The following is a 13,352-nucleotide window of genomic DNA, read 5'->3' as shown; positions in this document are numbered from 1 at the left end:
TAAACAAGCATTAACAGGACTATCTGTTTAGGAAGAATCCATTACCTTGTTGCCCCCTGTGCATTCGGGATGGGGGATCAGCACATCATCTTATATTTCTCAGTGTTCATGTCACGTATGAGAGTAAGGTAGACTCTATACAAAATTATTTGGATTTATTAGTTGCCATAGCAGCAGAGGCATTTGGGTGCAGAATATTCAAAAGATTGGTAGTTGACAATCCGAGAATATACTGCTTTGTGTACAGTAAACAACAACAACAACAATGACAGGAAGGAAACAGGAGTTCAGAAGCAACCCAAAGATCTTCATAATTGCCTCTTTACGATATTCTAAGAACACACCAAACTTTAAATGTACATTTAAAATATTATGATTTTTGAATAAAACCTTTCAACCTTTCAACAAACCAATCAAAGGGCTGCAAAGTGCACAACAGCACCAGTGACCAGTGACTTCAACGCCATGTCTTGCAGCTGTATAGTTTCTCATCATGTTTCTGTCCCAGCCATGACAGGAGAACACATCCCAAGTTAGCTACCTCACAGCCTACCAGTCTTACTCTCCCCGAAACATGTTTTGTTGGGCTGTGTTAGTCAATGCCCTCCTTAGTAAGACACACAGGTCATAATCAGAGCTAACCCGGTCGGTGTTCTGTGTTGTCTGAGTAAATCCAAAGTGTTTCGTGAGTGACTGCGACTGCGTGAGGCACTGATTAAAGCCACGGGCCACAAGCGGTCCACTTCTCTCTACTGGCTGCTTTTCTGACATTTCTTCCAGCAAAGCTTCCTGAGACTGAAGACCCTGACAGAACACGGCATGTTGCCGGGTCACTAAACATGGTACTGGTTGAAAAAGGAAAGAAAGAAAAAGAGTAGCTCACTGAGATGCATCGTGTGATTTGACCAACTACAATACATGTTACTCCACCGATTGTGTTTGACTTGGTGCTCTACAAACACTACACAGATCTACACGGATTCTTGACCAGCTAGTTACTGGATGGAACCCTGACCAGCTAGCTACAGGATGGAACCCTGACCAGCTAGCTACAGGATGGAACCCTGACCAGCTAGCTACAGGATGGAACCCTGACCAGCTAGTTACTGGTTGGAACCCTGACCAGCTAGCTACTGGATGGAACCCTGACCAGCTAGTTACTGGATGGAACCCTGACCAGCTAGCTACTGGATGGAACCCTGAACAGCTCCTTCATTGCAGAATTTGTTAAATAAGGAAGCATATCCAATCTTTGGAGTGTGTCACTTTTTTTTTACAGTATAATTGTTTCCTTGAAATGTTTGAAAAACCTCTGTTTTCATTTCCTGTTGAAAGCCTGGCGTACAGTGTTTACAGAGCTTGTCACAACAATTGCGTGATAACGCTTACGTAATGATCCCCTCTCACAGGCAATGTGTAAAACTCAATTATATTATCCCTGTATTAACACAGACACCAGAAAAAAAGCATAGTATTCACCACACAGACAAATGAATGCTTAAACTACTGCAACAACTCTCTCTCTCTCACTCACTCACTCACTCACTCACTCACTCACTCACTCACTCACTCACTCACTCACACGGTCTAACACTTTCTCTCTTCTTTCCCTTGTGCAAACAAACAAAATGAGGTTGAGGATGCAGAGTGAGTGAGACACCAAACAACATAGCTCTCAATTACAGCTGAAGTGAAATATCTCTCACTCTTTTTTTTTATACTATGTGTCTTTGTTTCTCTCTGCATTACTGGGAAGGGAACGTAAGTAAACATTTCACTGTTAGTCTACACCTGTTGTTCACTAATCAAATTACTTTTGATTTTATACAAACCAACACCACCTCCACCACCACCATCTCCACTACCTCCTCCACTAACAACACCACCTCCACCACCACCTTCAACATCTCCACTACCTCCTCCACTACCATCACCACCTCCACCTCGACCACCTTCACCATCTCCAATACCATCACCACCTCCACCACCACCTTCACCATCTCCACTACCTCCTCCACTACCAACACCACCTCCACCACCATCTTCAACATCTCCACTACCTCCTCCACTACCAACACCACCATCTTCAACATCTCCACTTCCTCCTTCACTACCAACACCACCTCCACCACCACCTTCACCATCTCCACTACCTCCTCCACTAACAACACCACCTCCACCACCACCTTCACCATCTCCACTACCTCCTCCACTACCAACACCACCTCCACCACCATCTTCAACATCTCCACTACCTCCTCCACTAACAACACCACCTCAGCCACCACCTTCAACATCTCCACTACCTCCTCCACTACCATTAACACCTCCACCTCCACCACCTTCACCATCTCCACTACCATCACCACCTCCACCACCACCTTCACCATCTCCACTACCTCCTCCACTACCAACACCACCTCCACCACCATCTTCAACATCTCCACTACCTCCTCCACTACCAACACCACCTCCACCACCATCTTCAGCATCTCCATTACCTCCTCCACTACCAACACCACCTCCACCACCATCTTCAACATCTCCACTACCTCCTGCACTACCAACACCACCTCCACCACCAACTTCAACATCTCCACTACCTCCTCCACTACCAACACCACCTCCACCACCATCTTCAACATCTCCACTACCTCCTCCACTACCAATACCACCTCCACCACCATCTTCACCATCTCCACTACCATCACCACCTCCACCATCACCACTACCTCCTCCTCCACCACTTCCACCACCACCATCACCACCATCTCCACTACCTCCACCACCACCACCTCCACCACCACCACAACAACCATCACCACCTCCACCACCTCCTCCACCACTTCCACCAACACCACCTCCACCAACACCACCACAACCACCATCACCATCTCCACTACCTCCTCCTCCACCATCACCACAACAACCATCACCACCTCCACCACCTCCTCCACCACTTCCACCAACACCACCACCACCTCCACCAACACCACCACAACCACCATCACCATCTCCACTACCTCCTCCTCCACCACCACCACCACCACCATATCTACTACCTCCTCCACCACCACCACAACAACCATCACCACCTCCACCACCATCACCACCACCACCATCACCACCTCCACCATCTTCACCACCACCTCCACCACCACCTCCACCAACACCACCTCCACCATCCCCTCCAGCACCACCTCCACCAACACCACCTCCACCACTATCACCTCCACCACAGTGTCCTAGAGATGCGATGTGTTTCGTTTGTCAACTCCCAATCTCTGCACAGAGACACTTGTGTATTTATCAGTGTGCTGCAAGTAGCCGACATGAACTGAGCTGAGAGTTTGGAGTGACTCGTCTGAAGCACTGAGGTCTGAACAAGTCTCTCTTTCATCACGTGTCCTGTCTGTGTGTGCCCACGGTTTTACCTCAGTTTTCAAATGTATGTAGCCTACTCTCTTGTCAGTGTTATCTCTGGGAGATGGAGAGCGGGAGATAGCTGTCTAATAAAATATGTTTCTACAAGCGCTGAAAGCAGGCCAGGCACCAGGAAAGTGCTGCATACGTCCACCACTATCACCCAACCTTGAACCAGCTGCTAAAAAGGCAGCATATGAGGAGAAAAGGATTAAAAATAAACATTCACCTTTCTTCAACTTTTCTTCAACTTGGCAAGTCAGTTAAGAACAAATTGTTATTTACGATGATGGCTTACCCCAGCCAAACCTTAACCCAGACTACACTGTGCCAATTGTGTGCAGTCCTGTGGGACTCCCAATCACGGCCGGTTATGATACAGCCTGGAATCAAACCAGGGTCTGTAGTGACACCTCTACCACTGAGATGCCGTGCCTTAGACTGCTGCACCAACCAGGAGTCCAAGAAAGATCATAGGTTCAAAATGACACAGAGGGAGATGTCATGGACCGCTCAACAAATGTGTAAGTTAATCAAAATAGTTCTAGCGAACTGTTCTAGCTAATGTTAGGTTTTACAACCCGTTACCAACTGACAGCTTCACCGGCTGACTAGCTATACAGCTAAGTTCGGTAGTCGTTAACTAGTGTTAGCACAATTGCCAGCTAGCAATATTGTGTTAATGGTAGTTAGCATTGGCTCGCAAAACTACGACTAACTTCTAGACTAGAGTAACCAAATGTGACAAATAGTGGTCGCCCTACATATTGTTTCGCTGCAGAATTGTATGGGTTTATTTTCTTACTTTAAAAAAAAGTACCTTTCTTTAACTAGGCAAGTCAGTTAAGAACAAATTCTTATTTACAATGATGGCCTATACCTGCCAAACCCGGACGATGCTGGGCCAATTGTGCGTCGCCCTATGGGACCCCCAATCATGGCCGGTTGTGGTACAGCCTTGATTTAGCGTAGGCTAAACTCGACAGGCTAAACTTGGGCTTGAAATGGGGCCTGAGAAAAACTGTCATTGTTTCAAACAAATTAAGTGATTTGAGAATACAACCTTTAATGTCAATTAATGTACTTTTAAACTATGAGAATTTGCTCTACAAGAGGCTGCTGATGGGAGGACGACTAATGGAATGGCGTCAACTATATGGAAACCATGGAAACCATGTGTTTGATGTATCTGATACCATTCCACCAATTCCGCTCCAGCCATTACCACGAACACGTCCTCCCCAATTAAGTTGCCACCAACCTCCCGTGGTACACATGGCCAGTGTTAAGGGAATATCATTTTTCCAAATGTGGTCCCCTGCGTAGTCTATTGTCAATTTGGGGTGATGCAGAAAATGTTTGGGGACATTTTGATCTCTTTGTTGTAGACATGTATTGTGAGGTAAACAGATGTCAAACAGCTTTAATTAGCCTGGAATAGGTTGGCAAGGTTATTATTCTATCCAGTATTAAATGGTAATTCATCAATTCTGCCCCACAGGGGAAAATGTCAATGAATTCACTGATGTTGCTGATGTACTTTATTGTGTTGTATGCAGATTCAGTTTGTTATGCACTGAGTGTACAAAACATTAGGGACACCTGCTCTTTCCATGACATAGACTGTCCAGGTGAATCCAGGTGAAAGCTATGATCCCTTATTGATTTAACTTATTAAATCCACTTCAATCAGTGAAGATGAAGATTAAAAATGATTTTTAAGACTTCAGACAATTGAGATATGGATTGTGTATGTGTGCCATTCAGGGGGTGATTGGGCAAGACAACATATTTAAGTTGATTTTAATGGGGTATGGTAGTAGGCACCAGGCACACCAGTTTCAGTGTGTCAAGAACTGCAATGCTGCATGGTTTTTCACACTCAACAGTGTCATGACTTGACTTTAACATGAATCTGAAGACTGTTATTTATCTAATCAACTAACTATGTTTAATTGTTATTAAATTAATCATGTAACAATTAACTCATTAAAATCTGGGGCACCATGAGAGCGGTTCTTTAAAGAGTCATCATCTCCTGAATTAAACTCTAACACATCTATAAAACATCTATAAAAAGTAAACTTATTAATCATAACCTCGTATCATATCATCATTCTGAACAGTCGTAACCACCTGCATCTGCAAAAATCTGAGCCTTACTTATGATTAAGTACTACATAAATTGGTTCAATTATTTATTTACTAGCCAATTAAATTGTAACTCAACTCATTAAAATGCAAATCAATTTATAATATTTTTTACATGCGTTTTTCTGGATTTTTTGTTGTTGTTATTCTGTCTTTCACTGTTCAAATAAACCTACCATTAAATTATAGACTGATCATTTCTTTGTCAGTTGGCAAATGTACAGGGGATCAAATACATTTTCCCCTCACTGTATGTTAATTCTTAACCCATCATTTTATACAGTTTGTTTGAAAGGGGCTGTTCCGTCAGGCGACAACGTTCTCTGACCTCACTCAGAGTCGGTGGCTACTTACTTGTAAAAGGTTATGTAAAACAATTATCTCTCGTAGTTTTCAAATCACATTCTTCCCTTAACAAAAGCACATTAATCATTTTTCATATTACATGCACAACATCCATGTAGTGGTTGTATTTTCCAAGTTACAGTATTTCCTTCATAACAGTTTAAATGACATCACAAAATAACAAACAACATGACATTTGTGTTCTATAGATTGCCCCCATTCTATGTTAGGAATATTGTTCCGGTAGTTGCTTTTGAATGTGTTAGAGTTTGGTGGGAAAAAGACAAAGGACATTCCTTCCGCGGCTGAGACGGGGTCTGAGTGAAGTTATTCATTGCAGAACCTGACCTATTTGGATTCTTGTGGACAGTCATAACAACAGTTTCCCATGTGTATCAAGAATGGTCAATCTCTCAAAAGACATCTAGTCAAGTTTTAACAACAGTGGGAAGCATTGGAGTCAACATGGGCAAATTTTACTCATGTTTTATACACTTAGTGTAGGTTCAATATTGTTGGAGGGTCAGAGCTTGTCCAATGTTACTAAAATTACAATAATGATCATATAGCATCTGTCAATAGTGTTCATTTTTTTTATATTACAGAAATGTTACTTTCTGACAAGTATTTTTAGCTGTTGGACAAGTCAAAGAATATGTCCCATTTGTCCGAATCAGTCCCACCTGCCTGGCTGGGTGTCCACTTGGCACTTCCTTCTCAATGGTCCCAGATGTCCAGATCTGGCACTGCCGAGACTGCGAGGTGTAAGGGTTTCTATGTGCAGGTACATTCTGCATGTTTTCAAAGGTATATATTACAGTACACAAAATAGTAGAAGGATTGTATATTTCTGTAAGGTTATCATATCAAGTTTTTTCATTGAGTCATTTGATCATTACAAAAAATAAATGATAATCATAGTGCATTGTTCAGAGGATCACAGAATGTTTCAAACTCTGGCAGCATCATGATTCAACACACAGTGTGGGTGTTCTCCCTTCATAGGGCAATCCAAAACTCCCACCCACACTCCACACCTGAGTTCCTGTACTGTTATTGTTGGCCACCCCAAAGTCAGGTAACTTTGGGGTGAACGGGTTCTACTGACCCACGGCCTCTTCCACACCGTACATACCACTGAGACGTCATCTATACTGTATAACCACTGAAACGTCATCTATACTGTATAACCACTGAGACGTCATCTATACTGTATAACCACTGAGATGTCATATATGCTGAAGAACCACTGAGATGTGATGAGCAGGACGTTCATGGAATTAAATAAAACACACAGAGAGAGAGAGAAAGAGAGAGGACGAGAGAGAGCGTTGGCAGCTATTTTTTATTTGATCTGTGAACAATCATTTCTCTTGTCTCCATCTCCTCCGAAACAGTCCCAAAACAATATCCCACGCTTTCCTGCATTTCAGACATCATAAAGCTCTGTGTTGGAACAGCTGAGTGTGCAGGCTCTATTGTAGCATTATCTTGGCCCCTGCTACATTCTCATCCATCGTATATTAGGTCATGTTGTTGGACTCATCCGGAGGTGCCAAGGAGCGCAGAGAAACAGATGGCGCTGAGAGACAGGATAAAACAGACACAGGTAATGAAAGAGATTAAAAAAACAGCCCATCAGAGGAGAGACAGATAAATGGCTGCATCCTCCTGGTGAGACCAAGTTCTTAGAACAGATCAGACTTCTCATCTCGCGTCCAGAGAACAGTTTCATAATGCAACAGGGACGGCAACAATGGCCGCCAAGTCCCAGAATTAGGCAAACCCTTTGTTTTGTTTTCAACATAACTGTCATGGAGTTTTCAGAGACTTTGTTATATTGGTCAGTAAATGTGTCCAGTCTTGTCTGTACCCAAGCCAAACAACAGAACACACATAATAAACATTCATATTACAATATAGTCGTGAAATACATTTTTAGTATCAACTATAAAGGTTTAGACACCTCTAAGTTGATTGTATGAAATAAAAACATATGTATCACCAAAACACTTCTTAAATACATATACGGTAATAATAGAGAATGTAAGCACTCGAACCAGTCCCAGGTCAGCTGAAGCACATCGGTCAACTCCACTAACCACTAATGGTTGTGTTTGAATTCAACAGGCAATACAAGGTCCCTGTCTAGCCCACAAGGGTTGTGTGTGCTGTTAAAGCCTACCGAGATCCACTAAGGTCTACTGAGATGCACTAAGGTCTACTGAGATCCACTAAGGCATACTGAGATCTACTAAGGTCTACTGAGATGCACTAAGGTCTACTGAGATCCACTAAGGCATACTGAGATCTACTGAGGCTTATTGAGATCCACTCAGGCCTACTGAGATCCACTAAGGTATACTGAGATCCACTAAGGCATACTGAGATCTACTAAGGCTTATTGAGATCCACTCAGGCATACTGAGATCTGGTACGGTCTACTAAGATCCACTAAGGTCTACTGAGATCCACTGAGGTCTATTGAAGTCCACTAAGGTCTACTGCGAGCACCTAAGGTCTACTGAGATCCACTAAGAACTACTGAGATCCACTAAGACCTACTGAGATCCACTAAGATCTAATGAGATCCACTAAGATCTACTGAGATGCACTAAGGTCTACTGAGATCCACTAAGGCATACTGAGATCTACTAAGGTCTACTGAGATGCACTAAGGTCTACTGAGATCCACTAAGACCTACTGATTTCCATTAAGGTCTACTGAGATTCACTAAGGTCTACTGAGATCCACTAAGACCTATTGAGAAACACTAAGATCTGCTGAGACATATCAGCGCTACTGCAGCCTCCACACATCTCATATGTGTTCCATATACAGAACAGTTTTGGCCTTACTGTAACGGTTATTTCTACTTGAGTTATGAAATTGCTCTCAGCTTAATTGTAGCAGTAGAGACTTGGTGGGATACAGAAGAATTAGGAGAGAAGGTGGAAAATAACAGACCAACTCAATAACAATGTTCATGTTTTAGAGATGTATTATACTATTTTGTATGAATTGAATTCATTAATGTATATGTTTGTTTGTGTGTAGATGTATGGTGCATTTTCTTACTGAATTAATCCAATGTGATTTGATTATTGTGCTATCCAAAGGGCAGTACAGTATGGTACAGCACAACTAGAAACAGTGAGAATCCCTGACGGACATATCTAACCACACACGTCAGTCATGACTTTACAGATGTTGCATCTTAATTTGATCAACCTGTTGCAGCAGAACGAAATGTAAAACTTGTAGTGTATTTGAATTTGAAAAACACTTCTGAAGTTTGTAAGTTTCCCTGATGGAAAATGTCCATTAATTATAATGTACATAATAATTAACATGTCCTGTTGCTGCAGGCTTATTTTCCTGCTGTAGTAAACTGGCTCAAATTAAGATACATACAGTTCCAGTCAAAAGTTTGGACACGCCTACTCAAAGGTTTTCATTTATTTTACAATTTTCTACATTGTAGAATAACAGCGAAGACATCAAAACTATGAAATAACACACATGGAATCATCTACAGTAGTAACCAAAAAAGGTGTTAAACAAATCAAAATATGTTTTAGATTTAGATTCTTCAAAGTAGCCACCATTTGCCTTGATGACAGCTTTGCATACTCTTGGCATTCTCTCAACCAGCTTCACCTGGAATGAATGTTCAAGTCTTGAAGGTGTTTCCACATATGCTCAGCACATGCTGGCTGCTTTTCCTTCACTGCGGTCCAACTCATCCCAAACCATCTCAATTGGGTTGAGGTCGTGTGATTGTGGAGGCTAGGTCATCTGATGCAGCACTCCAAAACTCTCATTCTTGGTCAAATAGCCCTTACAGAGCCTAGAGGTGTGTTGGGTCATTATCCTGTTGAAAAACAAATGATAGTCCCACTATGCACAAACCAGATGGGATGGCGTGTCGCTGCAGAATGCTGTGGTAGCCATCCTGGTTGAGTGTGCCTTGAATTCTAAATAAATCACTGACAATGTCACCAGCAAAGCACCCCCACACCATCACACCTCCTCCTCCATGCTTCACGGTGGGAACCACACATGCGGAGATCATCCGTTCACCTACACTGTGTCTCACAAAGACACGGCGGTTCAAACCAAAAATCTCACATTTAGACTCATCAGACCAATGGACAGATTTCCACCGGTCTAATGTCCATTGCTCGTGTTTCTTGGCCCAAGCAAGTCTCTTCTTCTTATTGGTGTCCTTTAGTAGTGTTTTCTTTGCAGAAATGTAACCATGAAGGCCTGATTCAAGTAGTCTCCTCTGAAAGGTGGATGTTGAGATGTGTATCTTACTTAAACTCTGCGAAGAATTTATTTGGGCTGCAATTTTTTATGCTGGTAACTCAAATGAACTTATCCTCTGCAGCAGAGATCACTTTTGGTCTTCCTTTCCTGTGGTGGTCCTCATGAGAGCCAGTTTCATTATAGCGCTTGATGGTTTTTGTGACTGCACTTGAAGAAACTTTACGGATTGACTGACATTCATGTCTTAAAATAAAGATGGACTGTCGTTTCTCTTTGCTTGTTGTTCTTGCCATAATATGGACTTGGTATTTTACCAAATAGGGCTGTATAGCCCCCTACCTTGTCACAACACAAATTATTGCCTCAAACGCATTAAGAAGGAAAGAAATTCCAGAAATACTTTTTTAACAAGGCACCTGTTAATTGAAATTCCTTCGCATGAAGCTGGTTGAGAGAATGCCAAGAGTGTGCAAAGCTGTCATCAAGGCAAATGGTGGCTACTTTGAAGAATCTCAAATGTATAATAGATTTTGATTTGGTAACACATTTTTGGTTCCATCATGATTCCATATGTGTTATTTCATAGTTTTGATGTATTCACTATTATTCTACAATGTAGAAAATAGTAAAAATAAAGAAAAATCCTTAAATGAGTAGGAGTGTCCAAACTTTTGACTGGTTCTTTATGTAGCTAGATAAATAAATTCCCTCTCCACCCATTGAATATTACCCACAAATCTTCCCCAGGTTGTTGTGCTACGGAAACATCTGTTGTTGTGTTGAATTCTCCCCTTTCTTCCACATCACGTTTCCCCTGCTCTACCCATGGGAGGATCGGGTAATGTTTAGCTGGGGGAGTTAGAGAGGAGGGTAGGGTGAGAAGGGAGGGGATGTAGGGGGAGAGTAAAGAATGTAGGGATGAGAGGGGGGAAGGAGATGGGAGTTAGGAAGGAATGGAGAGATGGTAGAGATGAGGAAAAAGGGTAAATAGGGGAGAGGAGAAGGAAGTTAAGGAGATAGAGGAGGGGAGAAACAGGAGAGAGCATGATGTAGATGGAGAGAAGAGGTAGAGAGAGTAGTAGCGAGAGAGAGAGAGAGAGAGAGAGAGAGAGAGAGGTAGAGAGAGAGAGTGAGAGAGAGAGAGAGGGAGAGAGGTAGAGAGAGAGAGAGTGAGAGAGAGGTAGAGAGAGAAGTAGCGAGAGAGAGAGTGAGAGAGAGAGAGAAAGAGAGAGAGAGAGAAAGAGAGGTAGAGAGAGGAGTAGCGAGAGAGAGTGAGAGAGAGAGAGAAAGAGAAGTAGAGAGAGAGAGAGTGAGAGAGAGAGGTAGAGAGAGAGAGAGAGAGGTAGAGCGAGAGAGAGAGAGGTAGAGATAGAGAGAGAGAGAGAGAGAGAGAGAGAGAGAGAGAGAGAAAAAAAAATATCCTCTGTGTACAACATAGAACACCGAATAATGCACGCAGAGCAGAATCAGGCCGATACCCACTAATTATCAAAATCCAGAAAAGAGCTGTTAAATTCTACAACCACCTAAAAGGAAGCGATTCCCAAACCTTCCATAACAAAGCTATCACCTACAGAGAGATGAACCTGGAGATTAGTCCCCTAAGCAAGCTGGTCCTGGGGCTCTGTTCACAAACACAAACACACCCCACAAAGCCCCAGGACAGCAGCACAATTAGACCCAACCAAATCATGAGAAAACAAAAAGATAATTACTTGACACATTGGAAAGAATTAACAAAAAAACAGAGCAAACTAGAATGCTATTTGGCCCTAAACAGAGAGTAAACAGTGGCAGAATACCTGTCCACTGTGACTGACCCAAACTTAAGGAAAGCTTTGACTATGTACAGACTTAGTGAGCATAGCCTTGCTTTTGAGAAAGGCCTCCGTAGACAGACCTGGCTCTCAAGAGAAGACAGACTATGTGAACACTGCCCACAAAAGGAGGTGGAAACTGAGCTTCACTTCCTAACCTTCTACCCAATGCATGACCATATTAGAGATACATATTTCCCTCAGATTACACAGATCCACAAAGAATTCAAAAACAAATTCAATTTAGATAAACTCCCATATCTACTGGGTGAAATTCCACAGTGTGCCATCACAGCAGCAAGATTTGTGACCTGTTGCCACAAGAAAAGGGCAACCAGTGAAGCACAAACAACATTGTAAATACAACCCATATTTATGCTTATTTATTTTCCCTTGTATACTTTAACTATTTGAACATTGTTACAACACTGTATATATATATATATATATATATATATATATATATATATATATATATATATATATATATATATATATATATATATACAGTGCCTTGCGAAAGTATTCGGCCCCCTTGAACTTTGCAACCTTTTGTCACATTTCAGGCTTCAAACATAAAGATATAAAACTGTATTTTTTTGTGAAGAATCAACAACAAGTGGGACACAATCATGAAGTGGAACGACATTTATTGGATATTTCAAACTTTTTTAACAAATCAAAAACTGAAAAATTGGGCGTGCAAAATTATTCAGACCCTTTACTTTCAGTGCAGCAAACTCTCTAAAGAAGTTCAGTGAGGATCTCTGAATGATCCAATGTTGACCTAAATGACTAATGATGATAAATACAATCCACCTGTGTGTAATCAAGTCTCCGTATAAATGCACCTGCACTGTGATAGTCTCAGAGGTCCGTCACACCAGGCAGGTCCGAGATACTGTTGTGAAGAAGTTTAAAGCCGGATTTGGATACAAAAAGATTTCCCAAGCTTTAAACATCCCAAGGAGCACTGTGCAAGCGATAATATTGAAATGGAAGGAGTATCAGACCACTGCAAATCTACCAAGACCTGGCCGTCCCTCTAAACTTTCAGCTCATACAAGGAGAAGACTGATCAGAGATGCAGCCAAGAGGCCCATGATCACTCTGGATGAACTGCAGAGATCTACAGCTGAGGTGGGAGACTCTGTCCATAGGACAACAATCAGTCGTATATTGCACAAATCTGGCCTTTATGGAAGAGTGGCAAGAAGAAAGCCATTTCTTAAAGATATCCATAAAAAGTGTTGTTTAAAGTTTGCCACAAGCCACCTGGGAGACACACCAAACATGTGGAAGAAGGTGCTCTGGTCAGATGAAACCAAAATTGAACTTTTTGG

Source organism: Oncorhynchus clarkii, chromosome 15 (genome assembly GCF_045791955.1).
Source record: "Oncorhynchus clarkii lewisi isolate Uvic-CL-2024 chromosome 15, UVic_Ocla_1.0, whole genome shotgun sequence".
NCBI lineage: Eukaryota > Metazoa > Chordata > Actinopteri > Salmoniformes > Salmonidae > Oncorhynchus > Oncorhynchus clarkii.
This window is presented reverse-complemented; position numbering follows the sequence as displayed.